Genomic DNA, 16,382 nt, shown 5'->3' with positions numbered 1-16,382 from the left:
GCGGGCGCGCGGCGGGGCGCGCGCTCGCGTTCCAGCTGCGGGCCGTCACGTGACCCCTCGGGGCAGGCGCGGCGTTGCCAGGACCTCCCCCTCCCCCGGGGCGGTTGCTAGGGAAAGTGAGCGCTCGCGGGGCGGGGGCGCGCGCTGGCTCTTAAAGGGGCCTCGCCGCGCGGCGGGAGTGCCGGCCCGGAACCCGGTGGGTGCTAGGCTCGTGCGAAGCCTGGTCTGGCGCAGTGCAGTCTAACAGGCACTTTTTTGCTCCCTTCTCCATCTTCCCGGCCCGCCATAGCTGACACCTTCTCCCTCCTGTTCACACCTCCCCCTTGCAAGACTCGCTAGGCCCCAGCAGGGGAAGGACCATGGAGTCGCTGCAGCTGCTGCGCATCCTCCCAGCAGAAGTTTGCAAACAGTTAAATATGATACAGCAGAAATGCATTTGCTGTTGCCTTGCCAGGCCCTGCGGGAATTTCTTTAAAACATTGCCCTCCTCCTCCCCAATCCATTATTTATGTATTCGTGGGAGTGTGGTTTTGTAACCAGTTCAGATGAATTAAAACAAGAACTCCGCCGCAGGAAGAGGGGTGGGGGCGGTAAATGGGGTGGAGGAAGGCCGGGAGGATCCTGTGCATCTGTCCTTTGGCCGGCGGCCGGGGTCTTGGGCGGCACCTGCCTTCACCCGGGAGGCGGGATGAAGATTGCAGCGAGGACTGTGTGGCGGCGAGGGGAGGGAGAGAGAGAGGCTGTGGGGTGAGAATGGGCCCTTGGCACCCCAGATGAGGCCTGAGCGGGCCATCCTCGGGTCATTTGGCAGACACCACCCACATGATCTTGTCTATATGTTTTCTGATCCCCGGGCCCCCTGGCCTTGTCACTCTCCGGCTGCCTGCAGCTCCTTTGCTGGTTCCGCCATTGCTCACAGGGAGACCAGACCCCAGCTTCCTATTTGAGGACGGACTGGAAGACCTGGCTGTCCCGGAATGGACACACAGAGTAGCCCTGCCACGCAAAACGCTCCATTTCTTTTCTTTTGAATTATTTAGACTTTATTTTTTTTTATTGCACCAGCAGTCTTGTCCTTTAGAAATACATTTAAAAAAAGACCCTCCTGTCCATAATCTCCATCAAACCATTATTAATATCTTCATGAATCCTCTTCCAGCCTCTGTTCTACGCCTATATAAACACACGTATGTATGCGTATGTGTACACTGTAGATACATAGTATATGTATATGTATTTGTTATTTCTTTTTAACAAAATGGGATCGTATGAATCACACTGTCTGCAATCTGCTTTTCTCCCTTAATGATATAAAGCAAACCTCTCTTGGTGTCATCAAATGAAAAATTTGCCACCATTTTCGTGGCTGTGATGGGGCTGAGATGGAGGTGGAGAAGAATCGGCATGTAGTGAGAATCAGGATTGTCTCTTGCTTTCATGACTTGTATATTAGAAAAGGGGATTTTTATATTTCTGTACTATAATCCTAATTCTTGTAGTTTCTAATCGACCACATCAAAATCTCTGCTTCTCATCCCTGCATCTATGCAGATTTGTCTAATTATCTTGGGAGAAATCCCCCTCACCTTCCTTAAAATCAACATGCTCTTGAAAAATAGTTATTTGCTGGCCAGCCCCAAGTGGGCTTTCACATAAGAACTGAGCTGCCTTCCTGGGGATGATCACGGTGAATGGGCAGATGAACTGTGTGAATTGAAGAGTGTGTGTGTGTGTGTGTGTGTGTGTGTGTTCAGGCTGAGAGAGACAAGCAGCCAGATAAAGTGGGTAACCATTAAATCCATTTGTTAGTTCATTCAGCAGCTTTTGTGACCCTTTTTAAGGTTTTGTGTTAAACCACCTAGACAAAGGTGCCCCAGGCTTGAGGAACCCTCAGTCAGGTGAAAGAGGCACCTGCCATGTAGTGTGACTGGTGCTAGAATAGACATGTAGTAATTTCCTATGGCTGCTATAACAAATTACCACAGACTTAATAGCTTAAAGTAGCACAGACTTATTATCTTACAGATCCGGAGGTCAGAAATCCAAAATCAGTGTCACTAAGCTAAAGTCAAGATATCCCCAGGGCTGGTTCCTTCTGGAGACTCAAGAAGAGAATCCATTTCTTGTCTCTTCCAGCTTCTGGAAGCTACTGGCATTCCTCAGCTCATAGAATCACTGCATCATTTAGTCTTTACTTTTGCCTTCCTCTGACTTACCTCTTGCCTCTTTCTAATAAGGACTTTTGTGATTACGTTGGGCTCACCAAATAATTGAGGATTATCTTCTCATCTCAACATCCTTACCTTAATGATATCTGCAAAGTCCCTTTTACCCTAGGGTAACATATTATACAGTGTATGTAAGGTATCACATTCATAGACTCTGGGGATTAGAATGTGGAGATCTTTGGGTGGATGGGGCATTATTCAGCCTACCACAAAAAGTACGTATAGGTTGTCTTGGGAGTCTAAATTTATTAGAGTTCTCCAGAGAAGCAGAACTGTGAGGATGTATATAGAAATATATAAGAGGAGATTTGTTCATAGGAATTGGCTCATGTGGTTATGAAGGTCAAGAAGTCTACAAACTGGAAAACCAGGAAAGCTGGTAGCAGGGGGCCTCACTTGGCTCCTGGCCTCTCATGATTCAGCTGTTAGACCCTTGGTCCGAAAGCCAGGGAACCAGGACTGGAGAAGATGGATGTCCCAGCTCAAGAAGAGAAAGAATTCGCCATTCCTCTGCCTTTTTGTTCTGTTCAGGTCCACAATGGATACATTATAGCACGCATTGGCGAGGGTGGATCTCATTATTCAGTTTACGGAATCAAATGGTAATCTCTTCAGGAAACACTCTCATAACATATCAGAAATAATCTTTACAAGCTCTCTGGGCATCCCAGAGCCCAATCAAACTGACATCCAAGGAACCGTCATACTAGATAGGCGAGCAGTCCACTACCTGGAGGAGAGGAGGCCTGGAGGGCAAACTCATCTTTATCATTCAAGGCCCCAGTCAGATGTTCCCACCTCTGAGAAGCCCTCCCAGCCTCCTCTCCTCCATGCACTGGTTAAAGGCTGCAAGGAGAAGGTGTCAGGGGGGCAGATGTCAATTCCCAGGCACTTCCTGCTTTCCGCCTCAATGTGCTTCAGTATTCTGGGGAGGTCTCCAGAAGGAGAGGCACAGGTGCTGGCTGTTGGAAGGAAAAGCACATGGTACCTAGGTGGGGTGGGAATGGGTGTGGGCACATGATAAAGGGCATCCACCCAGGGGGATCTAGGTAGCCAACAGATTTCACTGTGAAGGGCTGAGCTATAACACCATGTATACCTCACTTTAAGGGCTCTGCAAAATCCACACTTATTCCCACTCCAGGGCCTTGACACGTGCTGTTCCTTCTGCCTGGAACATTCACGTTTTCTCCTGATGGGCACATGTCTTGTTTCCTCACTTCTTTCAGACTCTGCTCAAATTTCTCTTCTGCAGAAAGGTACTCTCTGACCTCCTTATCTAAAGTAGTACCTGTCACTCTCTATTCCCTATGTCACCTTGTTTCTTTTTTTTTTTTTTACCTTTTTTTTTTTTTTACCTTGTTTCTTCCTGACCCTTAACACTACCTGATATTATATTAATCATTGAGTTATGCTTCACTAGACTCCAAGCTCCACAGGGGCGGGGGTTTTGTACTTTATCCGATACACTTTATCTCCAGTAGTAGGTGTTCAATAAATATTTTTTGGACCCATGAGTGGAACATTGAAAGGGTTTTCAAGACTAATCTTGACCATATAACATTTACAGGGATACAGACCCAGCAAACAGTCCCTGGGTATTCCCTTCCCTCCCTGTGTTGGGCTTTGGGAATGCAAAGATGGAAATGATGGGATTTTTGTCCTCCCGGTACTGAGGTGCAGGGGGGGATGAAGGTTCAAACAGGTGCATTTTGATGTTTAGCTGTCAACCTCCCTGTGCTTCGGTGTTCTTCATCTGTAAAATGGGGGTAATCATTCCTATCTTGTAGGTTTATTGTGCAGATAATGAGATGACACACATATAGCACCTGGAATTCTGTTGGGTACATAGTAGGTCTGTGAGAGTGTAAGTATATATATGCCCCAAGCTGGCTCAGAGGGAAATGGGGACATACACACACAGTGTATACACTTACATGTTTTTCTTCCACCGAAACTCAATTTATTTGATCAACTCTAGAAGTTGAATCTGTGTTGGTCAGAGAGAATACCAAACACTACATATAGTGCTCATCATTTCAAGGACTCTTCCAAGTGCGATGCATAATATTAACTAACTTAAACCTCAAAACAATCTTAGTGGCCAGATACTCATATTGTCCCACCTCACTGTTGCAGATGCTGGGTTTCTGTCCAAACATGAAAGACCTGGAGCTGAGATGAACAACACCTAGGCTCTAGTCCACAAGATGTCCTTCATCTCCTCCCATGACCCCATGAGATCTGCCACAGGATGTCATTTGACTTACGAAACTGGACAAAAAAGCTGAAGACGTGCAGTCAGGGGACAGTATAAGTCTCAAGGAATTGAAACATGCATAGTTCCTCCTGAATGATTGTGCTGCAAACTTATGTGCCCCCAAAAGAAAGACTAACTATTTTTAGAAAGAGGGCAGTAGAGGCTTTTGGAATTATGCCTGAATACAGTCATAATTGGGCAAGGGATACAGGGAGCTCCAATTTTGGCAGAGGGATCTTTTCGAAATGCAGTTCTGACCAAGTCATCCCTCTGTTTAAGACTCTTCAATGCTGGAAGGAGGCAAAATATCAACAAGGAAAAAACCCTCACAGGGGCCAATGGTTCTCTCTAGAAGGAAACCCAAGTCCTTTCTCTTGATGGTCTTTGCCCCCTTCCCCTGCACCCCGTACAACCTTTCATTTGGTTTAATTAATCTGCCTGCTGTTTCCTGAATGGTCCCTAATTATTATTATTATTATTATTATTATTATTATTATTTTGTTCACGTGGGAAGCACCTACATATTTTTCAAAACTCGATTCTGGGAAGTCCTTCTGTATGAAGCCATATCTGGCTTCCCCAGGTAGAACTAGCCAGATTTCATTTGTCCCCATTTGAAGGTTTACATAGTTCTGGGGACACAGGAGAGTTCTGTTTGGTCCCTTGTCATCTCTGGGAAAGCTTGAGCCCTCTGAGAGCAGGGACTCCTATATCCTTCAGTTTTCTGACACTGGGTAGTCAGTCAACAGATACTTTCTGGGCACCAACCGTGTGCCTAGCACCTAGGTGCTGGGGAGCTGGCAGAGAAAAGACAGACACACCCCTGCCCTCAAGAAGCTTAGATTCTTATGAGAATAGGAGACAGACAATGAACACATGAAGCAAGATGATTTTTAGGTCAGACTTGTATCATAGGAAGACTAAATAGGGTGGCGTGGCAGAGAGGAACAGGGTATGTGGATGAGGTGCTTAGCTAGGGTGGCCAGGGCAGGCCTTTTGAGGAGCCCCATCTGAGAGAAGACCTGATGAAGAAAAGGAGGCAGCTGCGTAGATCTGGGACAAGTGCTTTCCCAACAGAAGCAGCAGCAGGGACGCCTGGGTAGCTCAGCGATTGAGTGTCTGCCTTCAGCCCAGGGTGTGATCCTGGGGTCCTGGGATTGAGTCCCACATTAGGCTCCCTTCAAGGAGCCTTGCTTCTCCCTCTGCCTATGTCTCTGCCTCTCTCTCATGAATAAATAAATAAAATCTTAAAAAAAAAAAAAAGAAGAAGAAGAAGAAGAAGAAGCAGCAGCAAGTGCAAAGGCCCCAAGGCAGGGACAAGCTTGGCCTATCTGAGGCACAGAAGGAAGACAGTGGAGCTGGAATGGAGTAGTTGGGAGGCAGAGGTTTTCAAGGAAGGCAGAGACCCCACACACAGACCTCACAGCCACGAAAGAAAGCTTGGTCTTTGTTCTGAATGTGGCAAGGAAACCCTAGGGGAAAACTCATTGCAAGAGGGAAAAAGACCATCACAGTGCTTGATGCAGAGGCCAAGCCTTGGGTTGTTGGCAACGTCCTGAGTGCCAAGTGGTGGCTGCTTCTCAAATCTGCCACCACCCAGCCTCCTGGATATACATCCATGGAGGCAGAGGCTGTAAAGAAACATGGAAAGAACTGTCTCTGGACTCTCCCAGCCTGAGTCCCCTCCAATAGAAAGGTGGACAAGGGGGAGGAAGCCATTCATTCCTCTGTTCTGCTAGTTAGTTTGGGCAAATGTTCAGCTTCTGTACAAAGATATCCCTCAATACAATGATTTGTTTCTCTCTTCCATAGCAATCTGGCCTGCGGCAAGGTCAGCGGACAGTTGCCAGGGAGGGTCAAGGCCATGGGTTGGGGGGACTGACTCCTAAGCGATTACAAATAAAATCAAGGATGATTCCGGCTCATGTGAGCCCTGGGGCCCCGAGGATCCCTCCCTCTTCTAGAGAATGCAAAACAGATGAGAAGTGCCTTCTCTTTCATCTCCCACAGACTGCAGCCAGCTCTGTGCAAACTTGTCCTCTTCCTGTTCTTTCTGTTATGTTGGGAAACTTTTTTTCAAATACTTTTCAGTTGGTTGGGGGTGTGTGTGTGTGTTAATTTCCCAGATTCTTTTGCACAGCAAGGAGAGCTTGGGGGCGGAGGACAGGTGACAGGTGGATGCCCAGAGGCTGCGCCTGAGAGGGGGTGAGACAGGAGGCTGGGGCTTCTTTTGATCCCATGCTGCCAGCTTCGTCAGGCAGTGTGGTCCCCGGAGCAGTAGGCCAGCGTGGGGGCCAGAGGAGCCTGGCTGCTGACCACCTGCTCTCCCCATCCTGGCCTTGGTCCCCTGCTTCTGTTCACGGTGAGGACCAGTGTCTCGCCAGGGCCAGCGGTCCTGCCTGAGGGGAGCCTCTCATAGTGTCACATCACCTTTGTCTCCTTCCCTGGGGTCTTCAGAGAGCCCTTAGGGGGAGTGATAATAAAGATCCAAATCTCCCTGTGACTTGGCAGTTCTGGGGCTGTCTGAAAAGATAAACTTCTAGGGGCTCATTAGAAAGAATCCTTCTAATGGATTCATTGAGCTCTGCCTCCAAAATGCACGGACAGCTCAGAACACGCCCAGAAAGTGCTGCACCAGCCAAGCATCCCAGATACTGTGGGAGGGGAGCAGGTCCCCAGGGCCTGGGGGCACACGTGGGCCTCCCAGACATTGCTGAGGGGGATTTTTCCAGGCCACAGCCAGGAGACATGAGTATGTTGGCCTGATTATGTAGCTAATTTAGAAGCAACCACTCCTGGAGGCTGCCCCTGACCTTTGGTCACTGGTGAAGGTCATTATCAGTCGCCTGGGCTTGTCAGAGAATGTTTCTAGCACCGTGTGTGAGACCCCAATTTGTCATTTGCTCCTTGCTTCCACCATCAGGGCCTTCCCCAGGGTGGGGTGGGTGAGAGCCCCAGCTCTCCTGCCTGGGGCTGTGCTGCTGACCACCCCAAGGCTGCACTGGAAGGAGGTGCCCCTAGAGGACTTTGCTGAAGAGAACCGCATCCTGATCTTCGTGCTCTGAGCCATGGAAGGAGCAGGAGCCCTGGCACACCGCAGCCTCAGACTCTGGGACAGGTCTGCATGTGGCTGCCTGTCATACCACGGTGGGACATCCCTCTGGGGGACCCTGGGAGCCACAACCCAAGTCCCATAAGGGCCAGGGACACCTCTGTCTTCCAGGTTCCGCGGGACCCATAGCTGGTGATGGGTGTATACAGCAGGAAGAGTTGTGACCCATGCCCAGTGATGTAAGGGGGCTGGGAGGTCAGCCCAGGGGCCTGCTGGGAATTTGTCCTGTTCTTGGCCCCACACAGACAGAAATGAGAGGTGACAAGACTGTCTCTTGCTCGCTTCGGCAACACATATGCTAAATTGGAATGATACAGAGAAGATTAGCATGGCCCCTGCGCAAGGATGACAGGCAAATTTGTGAAGTGTTCCATATTTTTGCTTTGTGGCACTGTTGGTACCAGCTCCGTGCTGTTTCCTCCCCACTTGGGGGCCTTACCTTCCATGATGGCTTTTCTCTCCAAGGGTGGGCTCTTAGGCTCCCTTCTGATTGGGAGGCTGTGCAAAGCTTATTTCTAAATTAAACTGTCTTATCCCTAAAAACAAAACAACAACAACAAAACCCATCTCAAATAATCTCAAACCCATACACACATCTATACATTAATGTGAATATTTTTTGATGCCCTTAAAAGTAGCTTTTGTGGGTAACAGATGGGAGCTACACTTGTGATGAGCACAGCATAACATATAGAGTTGTCAAACTGCTGTGTTGAACACCTGAAACTAATGTCACATTGAGTGTCAACTACATTTCAATTAGAGAAGTGTTCTAGGGCAGCCCCGGTGGTGCAGCGGTTTGGCGCCGCCTGGAGCCCAGGGTGTGATCCTGGAGACCCTGGATCGAGTCCCACATCGGGCTCCTTGCATGGAGCCTGCTTCTCTCTCTGCCTCTGTGTGTGTGTGTGTCTCTCATGAAAAAATAAATAAAATCTTAAAACAAAGATATCATAAACAATAAATGAAATAAATAAAATCTTTTTTAAAAAAAGGTATTTTAAAAGTAGTTTTTGCGTGCAGAAAAGACGATTTAGGGGTTTGCTTAGGTTTTAAAAATTACTATCCCATTTATTAAAGGTATACATAAAAGGAAAAAACTTCATCCTTAAACTGTTAATTTCAGCTTAAATAAATTATTATTTTAATTACAGAGCTAGCAAATATTAGCAATCACTTCTCAGGAGGCTTTGATCAATTTTGGTCTCATTTACAAACATAAACTCCTGTAAATATTTCCAATTGCACTACCCATCACATATAGTGTATTTTCTTAACTTCCTAAGTTTAATTGGCTGACAAACTTTTTCAAGTAACTTCAGTGATTCTTATAAGCCTAAGACATTGTTATTGTTGTTGATTTAAGATTTTAATTATTTATTTGAGAGGGAGTGAGCGAGGGAGAGAGCACATGAACAGGGGCAGAGGGAGAGGGAGAAGCAGACTCCCCACTGAACAGGGAGCCTGATGCAGGCTCAATCCCAGGACCCTGGGATCATGACCTGAGCCAAAGGCAGACATTTAAGCAACTGAGTCACCCAGGTGCTCCAAACCTAACACATTTAGGTTATACATACACTGTTTTTGAAGTTTGATGAGCTGTCCCAGTACAATGTATAAAAGAATAAAATTTTAAGTTCAGCACATTCAATAACATTTTTATTTTTAAAAGTTTATTTATTTTTTAAGATTGTATTTTATTAGAGAGAGAGCATGCACACACTCAAGTGGGATGGGAAAGGTGGGACAGAGGGAGACAAGCAGACTCCCTGCTAAGCCAGAAGCTCAATTTGGGGCTTGACCCCAGGACCATGACCATGACCTGGACCCCAGGATCATGACCTGAGCCAGGCACCCCTACTTATTATTTTTTTAGTAATCTCTACCCCCAAAATGGGGCTCAAACTCCTGACCTTGAGATCAAGAGTTATACACTCCTCTGACTGAACCAGCCAGGTGCCCCTTAATTATGTATTTCATTTTTTATTTATTTATTTTTAAAAAATATTATTTATTCATGAGAGATACGGAGAGACAGGCAGAGACATAGGCAGAGGGAGAGGCAGGCTCTTTGAGAGGAGCCCAATGCGGGACTCCATCCCAGGACCCCGGGATCATGATCTGAGCCAAAGACAGACACTCAACCACTGAGCCACACAGGCACCCCTCGATTATGTATTTTAAATTGGAATCACAAGGCAATATGTTATTCTAATAAACCAAGTTCTCACAAACATTATGAGGATATGAAAGACCAAAACCGCATTGACATAAAAATATTAACATTTCAGTGTGTGCTCTTTTTATATTTCTGTAAGTCTTCCCCAGGAGGGTAAAAAAGTACTTACTAGGGAAACTGTAAGGTCATTTGAGCAATTTTTGAGGATACCTACTCAGCTATTTGATGTTGCATAATGACCCAAGATCTATACCCTGGGTCCTTGTCCATGACCCTGATGGAAGGACTATGTGTAGATGCTCATCTCAAGACCTTCCGTGTGGGGTCATCTCAGAGCCCTTATGACTGCCTTGGTCCATATCCTTGGGACTGAGTCCTATCATTACGTAATTCTTTTCTTCTGTTGAAGGAAATCTGCAAACTTAGTTTCTACATCATTGATTGGATTTTGAATTTCTTTGCTTCTTAAGATGTTTAAATGAAAAAAGACCTTTGAACTTCATGACATCTCTAGCTAATATTTATCGAAGGCCTGCTATGTGCCCAGGGTAGTTCTACAATGCTTTTTATTCATTCATTCATTTAATTGTAACAACTCTTGAAGTAGGTGCTATTATTTTCTCCATCTTCACAGATAAAGGAACTGAAACACAGAGAAATTAGGTAATTTCTCCAGAGTCATGTGGGCAGTAAAAGGATGATACAGGATTCAGAGCCCATACTCTTACCTTGGACCTTGATTTTTTTTTTTTTTAAATCCTGGTAGGATCACTTAACTTTCTTTCTTTCTTCTTTCTTTCTTTCTTTCTTTCTTTCTTTCTTTCTTTCTTTCTTTCTTTCTTTCTTTCTTTCTTTCTTTCCTTAACTTTCATAATGATTAAAATAATTCTGTCTCTCTGAGGATGTTGACTACCTAGTCATAACTCCACACACAGACACGCACACTCATGTGGTTTGATGTCTGCTGGTCAGATGTATGCCTGAGTGGCAGATCCATTCTGCGTTAGCCCTGATAAGTGGATCTTTGTGTTTTGGGAAATGCCCTTCGTTCTCAATCTGAAGAGATATTGGGGAAACACTGTAGCAAAACATAAACAATGGGGACCAATCAGGAAGCTTTCACCATGGAACTAGACACCCCAAAACTCAGTGGTTTAAAACAATATTCATTTAAGGGTGCCTGGCTGGCTCAGTTGGTACAACCTGCAACTCTTGATCTCAGGGTTGTAAGTTCAAGCCCCACGTTGGGTGTAGAGATTACTTACAAAAAAAAATTAAAGTAACAAAAATAAAATCTTTAATAAATAAATAAAACAGCACCCATTTATTCTTTTTTAAAAAACAGCTTTATTAAGGTAAAATTGACATATAATAAACTGTACATATTTAAAGTATACAATCAATGAGTTTTGATATATACATAAATCTGTGGAACCATCACCACAATCAAGATGGTGAACATATCCATTACCTCCAAAAGTGTCTTCAGGATCCTTGGTAACCCTCCTTGCAACCCACTGTTCCCTCTTCCAAGTCCCAGGCAATTCCTGATCTACCTTGTGTCACTATAGATTAGTATGTGTTTTTAAGCATTTCGCATAAACTTTTTTGTTTGGCTTCTTTGATTCAGCATAGTTATTTTAAGACTCATCCACCGCTGTGTTTACCAACATTTTCCTCTTTTTATTGCTGAGTAGTATTCTATTTCAGTTGTATGGATATACCCCAAGTTATTTACCCATTTTCCTCTTGATAGGTTAAGCTAAAATAGCTTGCTTATGCTTTTAGGATCAGTAAGGAGTTGGCTGATTCAGCTTGGAGTTGGCTTCAAGTGGTAGGCTGGGTCCTAGTTTGCTCTGTCTCTCATCTTTCTTGTGCTGGCATGCTAGCCACAGAATATTACTCCTTTGGTGATGGCGGAAGCACAAGTGGGAAAATCCTATGGCACATATTTCATGCTTTTTTTTCAGTGTGGCCACAAACATCGCATTGGCTAATGTCTGTCCAAGCCCAAGCCTAATAGCAACAGGGTAGGGACATTTATACTGCTTACATGGGAGGGGAAGGAGAGGACACATTTGCTGAATAGTCAACCCAAATAATACACAGAAATGCATTGTCCTACTATCCCAGGACACTTCCAGCCCCACTCATTCTCACTTTTAGAATTCGGTTATCTTAAGGACTTACCTTTACGGCCTTTGAAATGTCAATAAATAGCTGCCAATCCGAGGCCTTTCTGGATGCTTAAAATCCAGTGTTATCTATAACATGAAATTCCAAACAGAGGAACAACATTCACACTCTTCCAGGTGAATATAATTTCTTTCTTTTTTTAATTTTAATTTAAAAATCTTAAGTATTCTTTACACCCAAGAAGGGGTTCAAACTTATAACCCCAAGATCAAGAGTCACATGCTCTACAGACTGAGCCAGCCAGGTGTCCTGGTGAATATAATTTCTAATCCATCTGGACTTATGAAAAATTTTGCTCATGATGATAGCAAAAATAATAACAATTTCATGGATACAAAGACACACAAATCTAATTCCTAGTCAATATTTTGGAAAAAAAAAATTTCAAGGATCTACTCCAGAAAAAAGAGAATGGGATCCAAAATGGGAGACATGCAATTTGAGAGTAAGCCAGTAAGATGTATAGTAAGTTCAAACAATTGAGGTTGTGACTGTGAATTTTAATAAAAAATAAAATGAAAACCTTTATTGAGTGTTTGCTTTAAGCCAGGCATTGTTCTAAGTGCTTTCTGTATCAACACAGTAAACCTTCATAATGATCCTTAATCCTATGACATAGATATTATGATCATCCCAGATTTAAACAGAAGTTAAAGTATGGTTGCATGACCCAGCCAGGATCACAGAGCTAGAGCCCGATCCAGTGCCTGGCTCAACTACCTCAGTGTTTCAATAGCTCAGAATTTCCAAAATGGAAGCCTCATAATTAAAACATAAACAAATCTCAGACTTAAATTCCAGCTGATTTTACTAAAACCTACATGGAGGGTTGAGAAGAAAAGGCAAACAGTGCACTTAAGTTTTATTACTTTTAGAATAGAATTTTATGCATGTTGACTAACTCTTTCTTTTATTGACATGTAGTTGGCACACAACATTGTGTTAGGTTCAAGTGTGCTGCATAATGATTTGATATATGTATATATTGAGGAATTATTCTTTCTAAACATTTCACAAATGCCAATTGCACATTTTATTTATCCCAAAATGTGAATGACTTTGTTTTTCCTGATAAGAAAAATCATGTAGGTTCATGGAAAAAAATTAAATAGTACATAAAGTATAAATGAGAAGATAAATATCATCCTAAATTCCACTATCCAGTGATAATCTTTGGTACACTTTGGTGAAGTTTGGCATAGCTTGGAATTCTGGACATCCTCTTTATACATATGTGTACACGTATGTCTTAGTTTCTATGTATCACGTGTGTATCATGTATCTCTTTCATTATGAATGAATATTGATCTATAATTATCCCTTGGCACCTACATAGTAATCCATTGTGCAGATGAGCATTATTCATCTATGCCATCCCAAATTGATGGATCTAGATGTTGTTTCTAGTTTTTTTTTTTTTTTATTTAAGAATAAGCTATGACAAAGGCCCTTAAACCATGTCTTCTTGCACTTCCAAGTTATCTTCTTAGAATATGTCTAGTGGCCTGAGTTTAGAGAAAAATCTTAAACGTTAGTGGAAGGTATACAGCTGACCTTGTCCCATCAAGCCCAGCTGTAGATTCTCATTTCTCTGCAAACCTGGGCACTCCCCAACTTCTCTGAACAGTGGTTTCATTCTTCTGGGTCCTTCAGAGGGTGTAACACAGCCTCATACCCCAAAATGAAGCTGTCCTCACTGGCTGGCTGCTGGGAGAGCTAGCCAGGGTGGAGCCTTTGCCTGTCCTCAGCTGGGGAATTTCCAAACCCTGTAATTTCCCCATTTAGATAGACATAGTAATAGTTTGGCCACAAAAATCTGCCATCTGTCCTCTTTAGATCTGTCAAGGCTGGGTTTGCACATAATGTTTTTAACCCCCTGATGGTCTAGAACATCCTATCTGAAGAGAGATGAAGGAGGTAAAGGGAGTTGGGCTCAGGATTTTTGCAAATACAGCTTGTGGAGGCTGTGCCAAGACAGAGGCCAGATTCCACGGCCTCTGTCTAATTCTTCTGTTTGCTCTACCAGCCAGGCTAGACGCTGGGGAGACGCAGGGAAATTAGATAGTCTCCACTCTTGAGGAGCTAGTTGTGCAGAAGAGGCCCATAAACAGATTACTGAGAGAACTATAAGGGTAATGATAAACCTGCTCTGGGTTTTGTGAAACAATGGAGGGGACGTGGAGAAGGGGAGAGGCTACCCCATTGTCAGAGTCTTTAGAGAGAGCATGACCTACCACAGTCTGTTTCTTAAGTCCACTGGTAACTCAATCAAAATAATATTTTCAAGTGTCTACCATTTACCAGCTACTCTTCTGAGTGCTGGGGACGGACTTTTGTTATCATAGCAAAAGAAGTGTCTATCATCATTGTAATAGTTTGACGATGATGTCAGCTTTCCTCTGGCACAATCAAAGCACTGGCCATCTAGAAAGGCAGGACACTTGGATGGCCTTGGACCTAAACAGGAGTGACCCAGGAATTAACCCCAAATCAATAGTCCCCCAAATGTCCTTTTAGCTAGTTTTTCTAAATTAGGATCCAGGCCGAACCTGCTTGCATTCCTAAATCTTTTTAAATTTAGAACAGTACTTGTTTTCCTAACATGAGTTGAAGGCACTAAGCTATTGTTTGTAGAACATCCTGCCTTCTGGATGTGTGATTGGTTCCTTGTGAGTTTAACTCATCATTTTGTTTCCTGCTTTTCCCACGTCTAACATGTCTAACATGTCTAACACGTCTCACGCAGTAACTAGCAGGAGCAAACAATCCAAACAAGCGAGCAAATAAAAGGTCTGTGAGGAAAGAAAAGACAGGAATTACAAAATTACAAGCATCACGTAATGGGGGATGCCTAAAACATTTCACCAAGTAACTAGAGACATTACGTTCTCTTCAAGCACATATGGAACATTTATGAAAATTGATCATTTATCTCACCCAAATGCAATCTTTGGTTAACATCAAAGAGTTGGATTGAACAAGTAACATTTTCCAACCATCACATAACTCAAGAATTTAATCACAAGAATACATAGAACTTAAAAAAAAAACAAAAAAACAAAACAACCTTCTCTTTAAATAATTCCTGGACAGGGCCACCTGGGTAGCTCAATCAGTTAAGTGGCTTCCTTTGGCCTAGGTCATGATCTCAGGGTTCTGAGATCGAGCCCTCCATCAGACTCCCTGCTCAGTGGGGAATTTGCTTCTCCTTCTCCCTTGCCTCTCCCCCTGCTTGTGCTCTCTCTCTGTCAAGTAAATAAATAAAATCTTTAAAAAATATATTCCTGGATAAAAAGAGAAAGAATGGACTTTAGAATATACCAGAAGTGAAAAATAATAAAAATTTATCATATCAGAACTTACAAGAGACTTATATGTGATAAAAAGGCTGAAAACCCACAAGCCAAACATTTGACCTACAAAGTTAGCAAAAGAACAGCTGAATAAACCCAAAGAAAGTAGGAAAAAGGAAATGTAAAAGATAAGGGCAGAAATAAATGACATAGAAACAACCATTAAGAAGATGTAAATAATGAAGCCAAATCCTGGTTCTTAGAAAAGACTAATGAAACTGGCACACATCCGGCAGATCTCAGTAGGAAACAAAAGATCGAACCCATGAACTGTTGAAAGGAATTGAAAGGAAACATGACTTCAGACAAAGAATAAATTAAAAATATAGTAAGAGGATATTATGAGCCACTTTTGGCCAATAATTTGAAGTTTTAAATCAAATGCACAATTTTCCACACTTACAAGTAATAAAATTTGGCTCTAGAAAAAATATAAAATTGGAACAATGTTGTAACCATTTCAAAAATTGAATTGATAATCAAAAATCTTCACGCTAAAGAAATATCAGAATGAGACTTTTTTTTTAAACCAGAGAGTTTCAACAAATATTTAAGGATTGAATAATTTTAATCTAACACAAACTTCCAGAGAGGAGAAAAAAATACCAGTACACCCTAAACCAATTTTTTAAAAAGTTGGCATGATCTTGGTATCCAATCCAAAGACTTTTGTAAATCAAGGAAATGTAGGTCAATTTTTTTCACAAACATATGAAAGGTAATACGTTATGACCAAGTTGGGTTGATCCCAGGAATGCATCAGAAAATCACGTCATATAATTCATCACATCAACCCATAAAAGGAGAAAAACCATATGATCATCTCAATAGATATAGAAAAAGTGTTTGATAAAACTCAACCTTCATTTACGATTTTTAAAAATTCCAAGTAAACTAAGAACACAAAAAAATTCTCTTAACTCGGTAAAGGATGAAAAAAATCTACATATTTGTATACTTGCTTTCTTTGGACTAGTATTTTCCCATTATGTATTTTTCATTCTTTTATTTTTAAACATAGATTTCGTTTCTATCAAACCTGGCAAACACTTTTTTT

General features: G+C 43.0%; 1 non-coding gene across 1 annotated transcript; it reads left to right on the top strand.

Annotated features, from left to right (window-relative positions):
• The first annotated feature begins 7,872 nt into the window (after nt 1-7,872).
• LOC119873811 lies at nt 7,873-7,980 on the top strand. The gene has a single exon (XR_005366312.1). It is a non-coding gene; the product is annotated as a U6 spliceosomal RNA (small nuclear RNA).
• The last annotated feature ends 8,402 nt before the right edge of the window (nt 7,981-16,382 follow it).

The sequence above is a fragment of the Canis lupus genome, chromosome 10 (genome assembly GCF_011100685.1).
Source record: "Canis lupus familiaris isolate Mischka breed German Shepherd chromosome 10, alternate assembly UU_Cfam_GSD_1.0, whole genome shotgun sequence".
NCBI classification, from domain to species: Eukaryota; Metazoa; Chordata; class Mammalia; order Carnivora; family Canidae; genus Canis; species Canis lupus.
This window is presented reverse-complemented; position numbering and strand designations above follow the sequence as displayed.